Genomic DNA, 12,971 nt, shown 5'->3' with positions numbered 1-12,971 from the left:
TTCCCAGCGAGGGTATGCTCCCACCAGGGGACACAGTGAGAATCCCATTAAACTTAAAGTTATGGCTGTCACATGGTTCCTTCAGTTTCCTCATGCCAGGAGGCCAACAGATAAGAAGATGTGTTACTACACTGGCAAGGGAATTTCACTGATAGCAGAAGGCTGTAGAGCTGCCGTTACATAATGAGAGCAGAGAACCCAGGTAATCTGCTGAGTGTCTCTTAGTAATTCCCTGCCCAATGCTGACAGCCGATGGGCAAATACAGAAACTATGGCCTGAGAAGAAATGATGACCAAGGGTTCGGCCCCTCAGGGATGAGAATCAGGGTCACTCCAGCAGGAAAGCCACCTAGACCGGCACTGGTGCTAACAGAGGATGAAATGAACATAGAATGGATATAAAATGAACATGAACGGATAGTAGAAATGGGAGATGATGAGATCCTGATTTGGCCTCAAGACCAGCTGTGGTGACAGGGGCTACAGTTTGCCCAACTAACTTTTTTTTTGTAGTTTTCCCTGGGAAAAGAGACCAACCAGAATCCTGGAGGAACTGCCCCCAGATGTGGTGAATGTGAAACAAATGGATCCAAGCAGCACGACGGGTGGACTGTAGTGGATGCTGTTGTCAGCTGCCCAGCTCCCCCTAAGGACAGAGACATTCACTCCCTTGGCTGCCATGAGTGTTGGCTGCAGATGGTCCACAGATGAGTCCTGTCCTGGGTTTGACTTTTGGCAAATGGAGCTGCCTCACCCTTTCCTGAAAGCAGCCTTCATCCAATGCCTGGGCAATGAGCAGTACAAAGGCCTGGAACCTTGTTTTGATAGGTCGCCCCATCTCCGGCACTCCCAGTAGAGATCATTTGAGGTATCTGCCCAAGTACATCACAGTTTAACCTCTCTCTGGTCAACTCTGATGCCCTCCCTCCTTCACAGGTAGTGCTCCAGGGAACACTTCTCAATAAACCCGCTGCTCAGAAATCTGTCTCCAAGTCTGCTTCCTGGGAAAGCAAACCAAGTGGATTAAATGGGAAAAATGTCACAGAGCACACTGCTGCTAGGCTGTGTCCTTTGGAGGCTGGGAAACAGCCAGGGTTTGGTTATTGGAAATGATGATTCTGCAGACTTCTGACTCACCTCATCAGGTGACTGGTTAAGGAGAGTTTTTTGAGTGGTGAACTCAAAGACTGCAGTTGAGTCAGGAGGCAAAGGCAAAAATCAGCATAATTATATTGAAAAGCCTCAGGAAGTGAGAAGAGAATACTGCCTCCCAGCCTCAACTGCTCATATGTTATTGGAGACAAGTTTTTTGAAACAGTGCTCCAACTATTTCCCATAGTTGAGAGGTAACTCAGGAAATATTCTAAATTGCTGGTATAGTATCTATAATATATAAATATATATAATATATAATATATATATCACTCTATATTATATAGAGTGATATATATATCACTCATATATATATTATATAAATATATATAATATATAAATCACTCTGTGATTTATTCATAAATGGAATTTCATACAGATCCTAAAAGGAATGAACCAGAACTAGATAGATCAACAAAAATCTTAAAATTTTTCAAAAGTATAAACTTATGTGAAAAAGCAAGATACTAAAAGATATGAACATGTAAACAATTTTAGACACAAGGGACAACATTATATACTATTTATTGCTGGACAAAACTGTAATAAAGGTATAAAAACATGGGTTGGCTCACGAAATTCATCAGAGTGGCAGTTTCTGGGGAAGGGAGGAAGAGAATGAATACAAAAGGGTTTCTGAAAGGACTTTCATGGTTTTTTTTTGTTTGTGTGTTTATTTGTTTTGGTTTTCTGTGGGTTTTTTTGGCTGCATTGGGTCTTCATTGCTGCGTGCGGGCTTTCTCTAGTTGCAGTGAGCAGGGGCTACTCTTCTTTACCGTGCGTGGGCTTCTCATTGAGGTGGCTTCTCTTGTTGCGGAGCACGGGCTCTAGGTGCGCAGGCTTCAGTAGCTGCAGCACGTGGGCTCAGCAGTTGTGGCACTCGGGCCCTAGAGCGTGCAGGCTTCAGTAGTTGCAGCACATGGGCTCAGTAGTCGTGGCTCGCGGGATCTAGAGTGCAGTCTCAGTAGTTGTGGTGCACGGGCTTAGTTGCTCCACAGCATGTGGGATCTTCCTGGACCAGGGCTCGAACCTGTGTCCCCTGCATTGGCAGGCAGATTCTTAACCACTGCACCACCAGGGAAGTCCAGGACTTTCATGTTTTAAGTGATATATTGTACTTCTTATTTTTTAAAAACAGTTTGAAGCAGAGATGACAAAATTTCGTCATATGTTAATTCTGGGTTGTGGGCATATTGATAATTGTTATATATATTCACTATAACTTTCTGTATTAAATTTTTCTGAGCTTAAAAAAATTGCAATATAGTACAATCAACCTTCTGAAAGATGCGTGAAGGTGTGCAGTGTTCTCATAATAGAACTAGTGATCCTTGTCTCTGGGGCATCAAGAGAGAAGGAATCCATCAGGTAGAAACCTAGGAACAGCGTTCCAGCACCAGGGAGCATTGAAGCCAAGCAAAATGCTCCAAGACCAAAACAGCAGGGCCATTTGGTGTGCCCAGAAGAGAAGGCATGAGGGAAACAGTGGCAAATGAGGCTGGGCAGCCAGAAAGGAGCAGATTGGGCAGAGCCTTAAACACACACATAGGAGCTCTAGATCCAAGTCAACCTTGGTTCTTCCAGGAGCTTCTGCCTTTATCCGGGGACCTCACACAGACACACTGGAGACTCCGTGGAGAAGAATAAGCACTAAAATGTACAAACTGTGACCACATCTGGCCCAGGTTGTGCATTTTCCTGGATCTGAGGTCCTATAATAAAGACACAAAATAACACACTCTATCAACATAATGAACCACTTTGGGCCATGACCCTGTAGTCAGGCCAAGCTGGGTTCACAGCCGGGCCCCTCCATCAACCACCCAACTGGCCTTGAACAAGACAGTGACCTCTCTGAGCCTCTGTTTCCTCATCTGTAAACTATGGATGACGATAGGCCTTCCTGTGGGGTGGCTGGGAAGACGCAGTGAGGTGGCCCATGCAGCGTGTTCGGGACAGTGCCTGGCACAGAGCAAGCCCTCCAGGGATGTCAACTTCCACATCACCAGGAAGGACCTCCCAGAGCCCCCTGCCAGATGCCCATCCCGAGGAAAAGTCACTCTGCCTTGGGAATTAGTGAGGAAAGGAGCCCTTTCTAGACAGTCCCCAAATTCCTCACTCCTCAAACAGGAGGGGATAAAAGAGTTCCTTAATTGGTACCACAAAGACTTTTCCATGGAGAAAGAAATAGAACTTCTAAATTAAAGGCAGATTTCTCGGCAGGAGGGGCAGCTGGCCTGGAGTCGGAGCCCAGCTGCTGAGCCATTTTCCAGGAGGGAGGCCAGGGTGGAGAGAGTGCTGTCTGGGGAGCATATGCACCCCACCCATACTCGTCTAAGGGTCCCCATGTTTGTTATCTGATGGGCACCATATTGGATGGGTGGCGCTGCCAGTGTAGCATGGCCGTACCTGCAGCTGCAGCTTGGCCTGGCTGGTTCATTGGGATGGGGCCCCAGGGAACAAGACAGTGTCTCAGAGAGTCCAATCCAGTAGGTGGGCAGAGCTCTGCCTCCAGAAGCTATAACCCCAGCCAGGCCTACTAAGGCTCTGGGTGGAGGAGGGGTCTTGGCACATCAAAGTGGGCTCCCCTGGGAGCAAGTACCAATCGTAGACCCACTGAGAGGTCTCCTGATGCATGTCTGGGCCTCTTAAATTGCCTCTAGCCTAAGAAAGGACTGGGGGACCCAAAGACAGGTGTAGATTTCAGGACGATCAGGAGCCCAGCGTTAGGGCTAGATAAGCATTCAATCATTCACTTACCATGCATTCAGGCATTCACTTGTCAAGAAGCATTTGGGAGGCATATGACATGTCCCAGGGCCCGGAGACTCAGCAGTGAAATGGGCTGGCCTCCTGGAGGTCTCAGTGAAATAATGCATAATGCCTGACTTGCTTGCAAGCTGTGGTAGGACTGTGTCTCCCCACCCCATCCCATCTCAGGCCACCTCCGCCCCTGGGCCTGGTGAGGGTCTACGCCAGATGGTCTCAGCTAGTGGGAGGACAGGCCTCCAGGGGCCAAAGTCAGGCAGATTTCAGACCAAATCCTCACCTCGCAGAGTGGAAATGCTGGGCCCCAAGTTCCCCCTTGGTCCCTAATGAAATCACTGATTCAGGCAAGGATTATCAATTGATGTGTTAAAACCATTAGGTGAACAGTGGATGCATAAATGGACATCCGAATTATGCAAAGAAAGACCCCACAGATTTCTTTCTGGCTCAGGAGGAAGAAACAGGACTAGAAGGGTTAAGCTGTGCCTGCCCTGATCCAAGAGTTAGTCTTGCACCAACGGTGGGACCATCAGAAATCATGTATCAAGTGATACAGGTGGAAGCTCTCAGCATCTCCCATGATATGTTCCAGCCAAAAGATGTTTACCTGGGTCCATCAAACTTAGATTTGACTTCCAATTCACAGGATGTAAAGCGGATAAAGGAACAAGCTAAATGGTGACAAAAGGAAGCCACCACACTAATCCAGACAGCAGACTCTTCTGCCGGATGATAGAGCCACAGTCTTCAACCAGCCACAAAAAAGGGCACTGAGCTAGATGGAAAGCAATGGAAGGGACATGTGCCCAGAGGCACTGAAAAGTCCTAGACAAGATTCTGCTTTGGACAAACCAGCTAAAAGACATTGCTAAGACAACCGCTCCCCTCACTAAATATGGGTCAGGTATAAGATGATATTTAGAAATAATTATTTATTTTGTTAAGTGGGATTGTGTTATTTTAGCTCAATAGGAAATGCTCTGATTTTTTAAAGATGCACACTTGAATAACAAAATAACTCCAGAATGTTCATAGTTGCTTGTGGTAGACAGAATTCCAAGATGGCCCCCAAGATTCCCATCTCCTGGAATACATGCCCTGAGTGTGAGTATGATGGGATATTACTCCTGTGATTAGGTTATGTTATGTGACAAAGGTGAAGAGATTTTTCAGCTGACCCTAAGCAGCTGACTTTAATCAAAGTAGAGGTTATCCTGGATGGGCCTGACCTAATCAGGTGAGCTCTTTAAAAGAGGGTCTAGAGGTCAGAAATGGAAGAAGTCAGAGAGGTTTGAAGCAGCAGCAGATGTACCCCTGTTGGTCTCGAAGAAGCACACTGCCATGTTGTGGAGAGAGTCAGGTAGCAGGGAACAGAAGGTGACCTCTGAGAGCTGAGAACTTCAGTCCAACAACCACAAAGGAACTGAATTCCACCAACAATTCTATAAACTTAGTAGAGGATCCCAGAGTTAGGATGAGACCCCAGCCCTGGCAGACACCTTAATTCTAGCCAGGTGAGACCCTGAGAAACAGTTTCACATAGAAACAGTGAGATAATACATCTGTGCTGTTTTAAGCCATTAAGTTTATGGCAATTTGTGATAGAGCTATTGAAAACTAATATACTTCTTTATTCATAATCGCCAAAAGCCAGAAATATCCATCAACCAGAGACTAGATAAACAAACTGTGATACATTCACACAATGAAATAATACTCAGCAATAAAAAGAAATGAACTACTGATACAGGTAACAATTTGGATGAATCTCAAAAACATTATGTGGAGCAAAAGTAGAAAGACACAAAAAGATTGCGAGTCTATGTTTATATTCCATGATGTCATTTACATGATGTTTAACAGCAGGCAAAAAACTAATCTACGGCAATAGAGATCAGAACTATGGTTGCCCATGTGTGGGAGGGAGAAGATTCACTGAAGAGGAACATAACGAACTTTCCAGGGTGATGAAAATGTTTTATATCTTCATTAGGATATAGGTTTTATATCCTAATGAACGTTATACATTTGTGAAAACTCATCAAACTGTATACTTAAAGATCATATATTTTACTGTATGTAAATTATTCCTCAACTTCAAAATAATAATTCTATCTTAGGTGTCTAGAGCTTGGCAGATGGTTCTTCCTGAATCTGGGGGCAAGAAAGCAGCGGGTGGAGGGGATAATTCTTCATTACGCTCACTCTCACATGTTTGCACACACACACACAGATGGCGGCATTCCAGGCCAAGTAAGGTTCCCCTTTGGCCTTTGCCTCGTTTAATGTGGAGAAGGCAGCTGCCTCCCAGCTCCCAGGTCACTGCTCTGTGTGTCCGCCTGTCAAGATAAGAAGGCAAAGGCAGATGCTGCTAATTACCTGGCCTTTCAAGTGGTCCCGCGGCCTCACATCTGGCTCCATCTCCAACATCCAGCTTGAGCCAATAAAAGCCACATAAAATCACGAAGGGCTAATTTGGTGGTCAGGGCTCTGACAGGCTGCACATGAGGAGGTGTAGGGGCAGGACAAGGACTTGGCTGGGAGCGTGGGGCAGGAGAGAAGCCTCACCGAGCAGGCCAGCGGGGCAGAGAAAACACCATCCTCTCCCCATGGCAAACTGCTTCTGCTCTGGCCAAGCCTGGAGCAGGTCTTGGGCGAATATTTGCAGCTTGGATTTGTTTTACTGAGCACCCAGGGACGGAGGCACCGCCTTGCATGCCAGCCAGCGGCCAGAGCCAGAGCCACCTTGCAAAGTTCACGCCGGACTGCAGGTGTGGAGACGCCAAACGTACGCCCCAGAGTTCCAGTGGTCCTGTTTCCCACGGAAACCATGCTGTGCCCCCAGTAGGTCTGTGGGAGAAGAACCTGTCCCAAATACTGCCTGGGGGAGACCTACCCCAGGGACCCTCTGGGACTGGGCAGAATGGACAATCATCTAACATTTGAGGGACTTTTGAAAAGCCCTCATCCTACTGCCCTGTCACTTTGTCTGAAGTCCCACCATCGAAAGGAGGCATTTCTTTGAGTTACAGAAACTTTCGGGTCCTCCCTATTAAAATGCAAGTCCTGGGGAGATGTCGCTCCTTTAGTCTCATATCTTGGGCAGTGACATTCTTAAGTCTTGGAGGAGAAAGGCAGTAGGCGGAGGAGAAGGATCAGTGCAATCGCTCAGAGATGGGCCTCAGTTTCCCCATCTGAGACCTTGGAACCAGACGACCTCTCAGAGTAAAGAGAAAAGGTGAGCCTGCCCTTCCCACTCCTTATCTCTTCCTCCTCCATCAAAGATTGCAAACGGGCAGCCCTGCGAGCCAGATTCAGCCAGCAGACCTGTTTGGTTTGGCCTGCAGAGTGTTTGTAGAGAACTGGGGCCAACATTTAAAAATGGACAGATTTCACATTTTTTAAATGCCAATGCTTCTTTGGGGAAACGGGAAGCTCTGAGGGCACTAAGCCCATATTCCCACAAGGCAACAATTGTTCTACGCTAAGGCCAGCTGCCGCATTGAGGTAGGACCTGTCGTCTCCGGTTCGCCTCAGTCCTCACCACTCCTCAGTGTCTGCCCCCAGTTCACTTGGCCCATTTCCTTGATTTGCCTGACCCTTGCAGGCATCCGAGTCGGCAAGCCCATTCTGGATAGGCCTGGCTGGCAGCGCCTCACAGCACAGTGGACGAGTGACCCCTGGCCCCGCGCTCTCCACGGGCCCATAAGCACAGTTCGGCTCCCTCTTTGGAAAGCTGGAAGAGAACTGGGGAGAGTGTGATGCTGAGAGCCCTTTGAAGGCAATGCCGTGGGATTATTCTGCTGAACATAAAAAGCCAAAGGCAGCAGGGCCACTGATGTGTTTTTGCAAATTCCAGCAAATTAAAAAAATGTGTGTGCAGAATTCAACTGGGGGCCAGGGCCTGGCTTTCATGAAAGAATAAATTGTTGGCCAAGACAAAGCAGCAGATTAACTTTTACAGAATATTTTTCTCTCCAGGATGCAGCTCCCACAAGCAGGCTCTTCGTGTCTGTGACGAGAGATGCCGCTTCAACCTTTATCTGCAGCCAGTCGAGCCGCCAAGGCCAGAGGCAAGCCTGTAGTATGACTTTAAATGGCTTGGCAGCAAATGTCAAAAGTGTTTGATCTGCTTTTAGAAAATCACCTTTCAAGGCACTGGAAGATACTTGACACTTTGCAAAGAGATTAGAAACTTTTCAGCTGACTTGGAAAAAGGGACCAGGAAGGTTTGATTCCAGTGGAAGCAGGAGGGGGTCCCAGTGGCGCCTAGGGTCAGTAAGCCTGAAGCCGGTGGTTTCACTTTAAAGGGAAGAGTCAGCTCCCAGCATGGCCGCAGCTGCCAGCACCTGCCCTTGCCCTCTGGGATGGTCCCCGAGAGCTTGCCTTTCTACGCTCTCAGGGAGAGGAGATGGCTGCAGGCAGAGTGGATGTGCAAAGTAACAACTGGTAAGCTGTGGACATCAGCATTCAGCCGACTGCCAATAGGCTGCCCCACTGTCCCAGCCCACCAGCTGGTCTGGAGGCCACAATAGACATGCAGCACTTGGGCCGGCTGATCAGAACAAGGATATTGGATCAGTCAACACAGGTGACTTGAGGCATGCTGAGAGGCAGCATGCAACTGTCACCACTGCCCGCTCTTCCTTCCCCAGGCTCTCATGACTGTCCTTCCCTTTCACACCCACTGTCCCTCCACTGCCCTGAATCTACATTGACAACCTCTTGCATTACTACAACTGCTTTGCAACTGATCCCCGTCCTCTGCCCTCCTTCACCCTGTGCAAGGCCACTAGCTGGATCTTCCTAAAGCATTCTCCTGCTCTTAACTCACCTACTAGACCAAAATCCTGGCAATCAAACTTCCACAGTCTTCCCCTAATAATAGTGACTATTGTGGCTTGCTATATTTCAGTTACATGTCAGGTGTTTTGCATGGTTTAACTAATTAAATACAACCTCTTTCTTACTGGCCTCATTTTAGAGCTGAGAAAATTGAGGCTTAAAGATTAACTGGTTTACCTGAGGTCATAGAGCTAGTAAGTGGGACTCAAACTTGGGTCTCCCAGACCTGAAACCATGCACAGTACCATCAGGCCATACTCATGCTCCCTCTTCTCATAAAAAACATTGCCAGAAAAGCCCCATCTTCTAAAATCATGGTGACAATCAGAGAAATCTCTGATAGGCTGCACCCACACACCACCAGTTATCCATCTCCACAGTGAGTGGATCTGCATTATTACAGGAAATGATGCTATGAAAATGTGACCTAATAGTAGGAACTATGGGATAAGAAAGAGTTATTCTGTAAAAAAGGATCCTTCTGACATCACATGAGGATCCCCCCATGTCAAGTCAGCCCCTTTCAGAAAGCTGTCATGCTGTCAGAAGACAGTAGGAAAGAATCTAAGATGGGCAACCTCCTGTGTCTCAGTTTCCTTCTGTATAAAGGAATTATAGCACTGCCTGTTTTACTAGTCAGGATAGGCTAGGTGGTGCTGCACTGATGAACAAACCCAAAATTTCAGTGGTTTGCCACAACCAAGGTTTATTTCTTGTACACATTATATGTGTGTTGTCAGCAAAGAACTGTGCTCTACTGCAGTACTCATCCCTCAGGGACCCAGGGCAACAAAGATTCCCTAATCTACAACCTGCAACCAGCATCTCAAGACAAGTCTTCAGAGTTCTCTGCAGGAGGTGTAGAGAAGGCTAGAGAGTAAAGCACCAGCAGTTAAATGTTTCAGCTTGGTAATGACACATGTCACTTCTGCCTACATTTCATTGGGCAGAACTTGCCACAGGATCCTGCCTAATTTCACAAAGTTTTGGAATCATAATCCTGTCTACCAAGAAGCAGATAAGAAGTGGATTTGAATGAACATTAGCCATGTCCACCACACCTGCCTCTCAGGTTGCTGTCAGCATCAAATGAGCTTCCCAGGAAAGGTGATTGGGGAACCAGCTTAAGCCATGATTCTGATCCCAGATAGATACAAGTTCAAGTCCTGGTTGCAGGAAGCTGCATATGATCTTGATAAAATTACTAAACCCCTCAGTTTCCAGTTCTTCATCTGTGAAATGGGGATATTAATCCCTACCTCATAGAGTATTGTGAAAATGAAATAAGATAATGCATGAAGTGCTCTGAGCACAGCACTTAGTAAGTTCTCAATCAATGGCTGGTGGTATAGATGAAACGAAGTTGGCCATGAGTTGATAATTTTTGATACTAGTTGATAAATTCATAGGAATCCATTAAAATACCCTCCCCACTTTTGTGTATACTTAAGTTTTTCAATAATAAATTTTTTTTAAAAAACCCGGGAAAGGTTGAGTAATGTTACAGAAATGGAGGAGTAAGGAACTCTAAAGAAGCAATCATTAAACTGGCAAAAAAAAAAAAAAATTATGGCAACTAGGGGAGTGCTTAATAAATAGTCTGCTAAATTTTAATAAGAAAATGTATAGCATTTTGCTTACCTGCCTATCATCTCCCATTCTCTAGATCAGTGGCAGCCATGGGGATGGCAGTCTGCATTCCTGGGGTGGCTTGCTGGAGCTGGAGGGCAATACAGAACTTGCTCTCAAAAAGTTGTAATGGTGTGTTTTGACTTGTCTGGAAGTTCCCTGAGGGATTAGAACAGAAGCTGACCTTTGTTTGTCTCCCTCAGACTGGAGTGGCTTTCTATGTGGCATCTGTAGAAGGCATTACATTACCTATAGCCACCTGGGTGGGACAGACAAGCAAGCAGTAGACAGATGCATAAGTCTGGGAAGGAAGAAGCTAAGGAGAAACATTCTTGGGGCAATACGGATTTCAAAGGACTATCACATATACCAGGGAATCTGGAGTGCAACGTGCATGCCCATGGCTGGATACTCAGAAAAGATCTGATAGGATTCGAGGCTTCCACCATTGGCTGATCTTTGGGATCTGCACAAACAGGACGTGAAAGCTAAGGCAGAACTGTGTATACCTGGCATAGCATTGAAGGAGTAACCCAGCTTAGAGCCAATCTGCAAACACCAGAAGAGTATATTTCTTCTTTTTTGCTCCAGGCATTTATGGAAATCTTCCAGGTCACTGGTTAACCTCTGAGATAAAGGAACAGAAACTTCAGTGACCACACATAACAAGGAATACAGTATTTGCAAAAGTAGTTTGGAAAAGTCATTAAACGAACTATGGCTGCAGCCCACAAAAGTCAACAATAGCAATCCCTGGGGAGAATCCGATTTCAAGAGTTACCATATTATAATATTCAAAATGTCCACTTTTAACAACAACAACAACAACAAAATACAAGTCATACAAAGAGACAGGAAAGTATGGCCCATGCACAGGGGAAAAGAAAAGATATTGCCAGAAACTGTCCCTGAGGAAGCCCAGATATTAGACTTACTAGAGAAAGACTTTAAGTCAACTATTTTAAATATGCTCAATGAGCTAAAGGAAACCATGGACCAAGAACTAAAGAAAACCAGAAGAACGATATATGAACAAATAGAGAATATCGATAAAGAGATAGAAAATATTAAAAAGAAACCAAATAGAAATTCTGGAGCTGAAAAGTACAATAGCTGAAGTGAAAACTTCACTAGAGAGATTCAACAGCAGATTGGATCAGACAGATGAAGGAATCAGCAAACTTGAAGATAAGACAATCAAAATTATCCAGGCTACTATGGAATAAATTGTGTCCCCCCCAAATTTCTTATGTTGAAACCCTAACCCTTAATGACACTGTATTTGGAGATAGGGCCTTAGGAGGTAATTGAGATTAAATGTGGTCATAAGGGTGGAACTCTAATCTGATAGAATTTGTGTCCTTATAAGGAGAGGGAGATCTTTCTCTCCACATGCACACAAAGAAGAGATTATGTGAGCACACAGTGAAAAGGTGGCCACCTACAAGCCAAAGAAAAGGCCTCAGAATGAAATATTCCTTGCTGGTACCTTGATCTTGGACTTCTCAGCCTCCAGAACTGTGAGAAAGAAATGTTTGTTGTTTAAGCCACCTACTGTATGGTATTCTGTTATGGCAGTGAACAGATTAATACACAGTTTGAGAAATAGAAAGAAGAATTAACAGAACCTGAAGGTATACAATCAAGCATACCAAAATGCACATCATAAAAGTCTCAGATGAAGAAAGAGGATGGAAAGAATATTTGAAAAAATATTTGAAAAAATAATGGCCACAAATTTCTCAAATCTGATGAAAGACACGAATATACACATCCAAGAAGCTCAGTGAATTCCAATGAACAGTCAAAAAGGTCCACAACAAGACATATTATAATCAAACTGTTGAAACCCAAAGACAAAGAATTTTGAAAGCAGCAAGGGAGAAGCAACTTGTGACAAGCACAAGTGACCTTCAACAAGATGAACACTTGATTTCTCATCAGAAACTATGGAGGCCAGGAGACAGTGAAATGATACATTTAAAGTGTTGGAAGAAAACTGTCAACCAAGAATTTTATATCCAGCAAAATTTTCCTTCAAAAATGGAGAAACCACAGTGATACCATGCAAAGTGGCAGAGGAGGAAGCACTAGGGCTCAGTCCTTAAGCCAAACAACCAGTAAACTGAGGGAAAAAACTGTCAAAGGTAACTACCTCAGACCTCGGAGTCCTGAAGGGACACTTATAAAAGCCAGGGCCTGCTTGATGAAGGGAGAGGCTATTGCTCTTCGGTAAGAGGCCAGCATGTATAAAATACCTACCATCCTCCATCACAAAGCCCTGCCATACTGTGGGGATACTGGCTCACATTCCTGGAGCATCTGACTGGTGCCAGGATGAGCAGTGTGGTCCTTATTCTCCAGAAGTTGGGGGTAGGGCATTTTGGTCAGTCTGGTAGATTCCTGAGGGACCAGCACAGATATTTGCTTTTGCTTTGACCCTCTTAGTTTCAGTGCCTATGGGGAAGACCTATTGTAGGTTTAGAGATATAATCTTTCTTTTTTCCATTTTTGCAGTCAGATGTTAAGGAAATCTTTGTCAGCTCATTGGCTGACATAGATAATGGAACAGAAAC

At 45.3% G+C, this 12,971-nt stretch overlaps 1 long non-coding RNA gene across 1 annotated transcript in view; it reads right to left on the bottom strand.

Moving 5' to 3' along the window:
- Positions 1–12,971, bottom strand: part of LOC309648988 — a 75,116-nt gene that overhangs the window by 16,299 nt on the left and 45,846 nt on the right. The window contains exons 4-5 of the long non-coding RNA XR_014256895.1: positions 10,905–11,022; positions 10,408–10,554 (exon numbers count right to left, since the gene is read on the bottom strand). This is a non-coding gene — a long non-coding RNA (uncharacterized lncRNA). The remainder of the gene's footprint in view (positions 1–10,407; positions 10,555–10,904; positions 11,023–12,971) is intronic.

The sequence above is a fragment of the Balaenoptera physalus genome (genome assembly GCF_965194825.1).
Source record: "Balaenoptera physalus genome assembly, chromosome: 19".
Classification (NCBI taxonomy): domain Eukaryota; kingdom Metazoa; phylum Chordata; class Mammalia; order Artiodactyla; family Balaenopteridae; genus Balaenoptera; species Balaenoptera physalus.
Note: the sequence above shows the minus strand (reverse complement) of the source record. Positions and strands in the feature narration are given on the sequence as shown.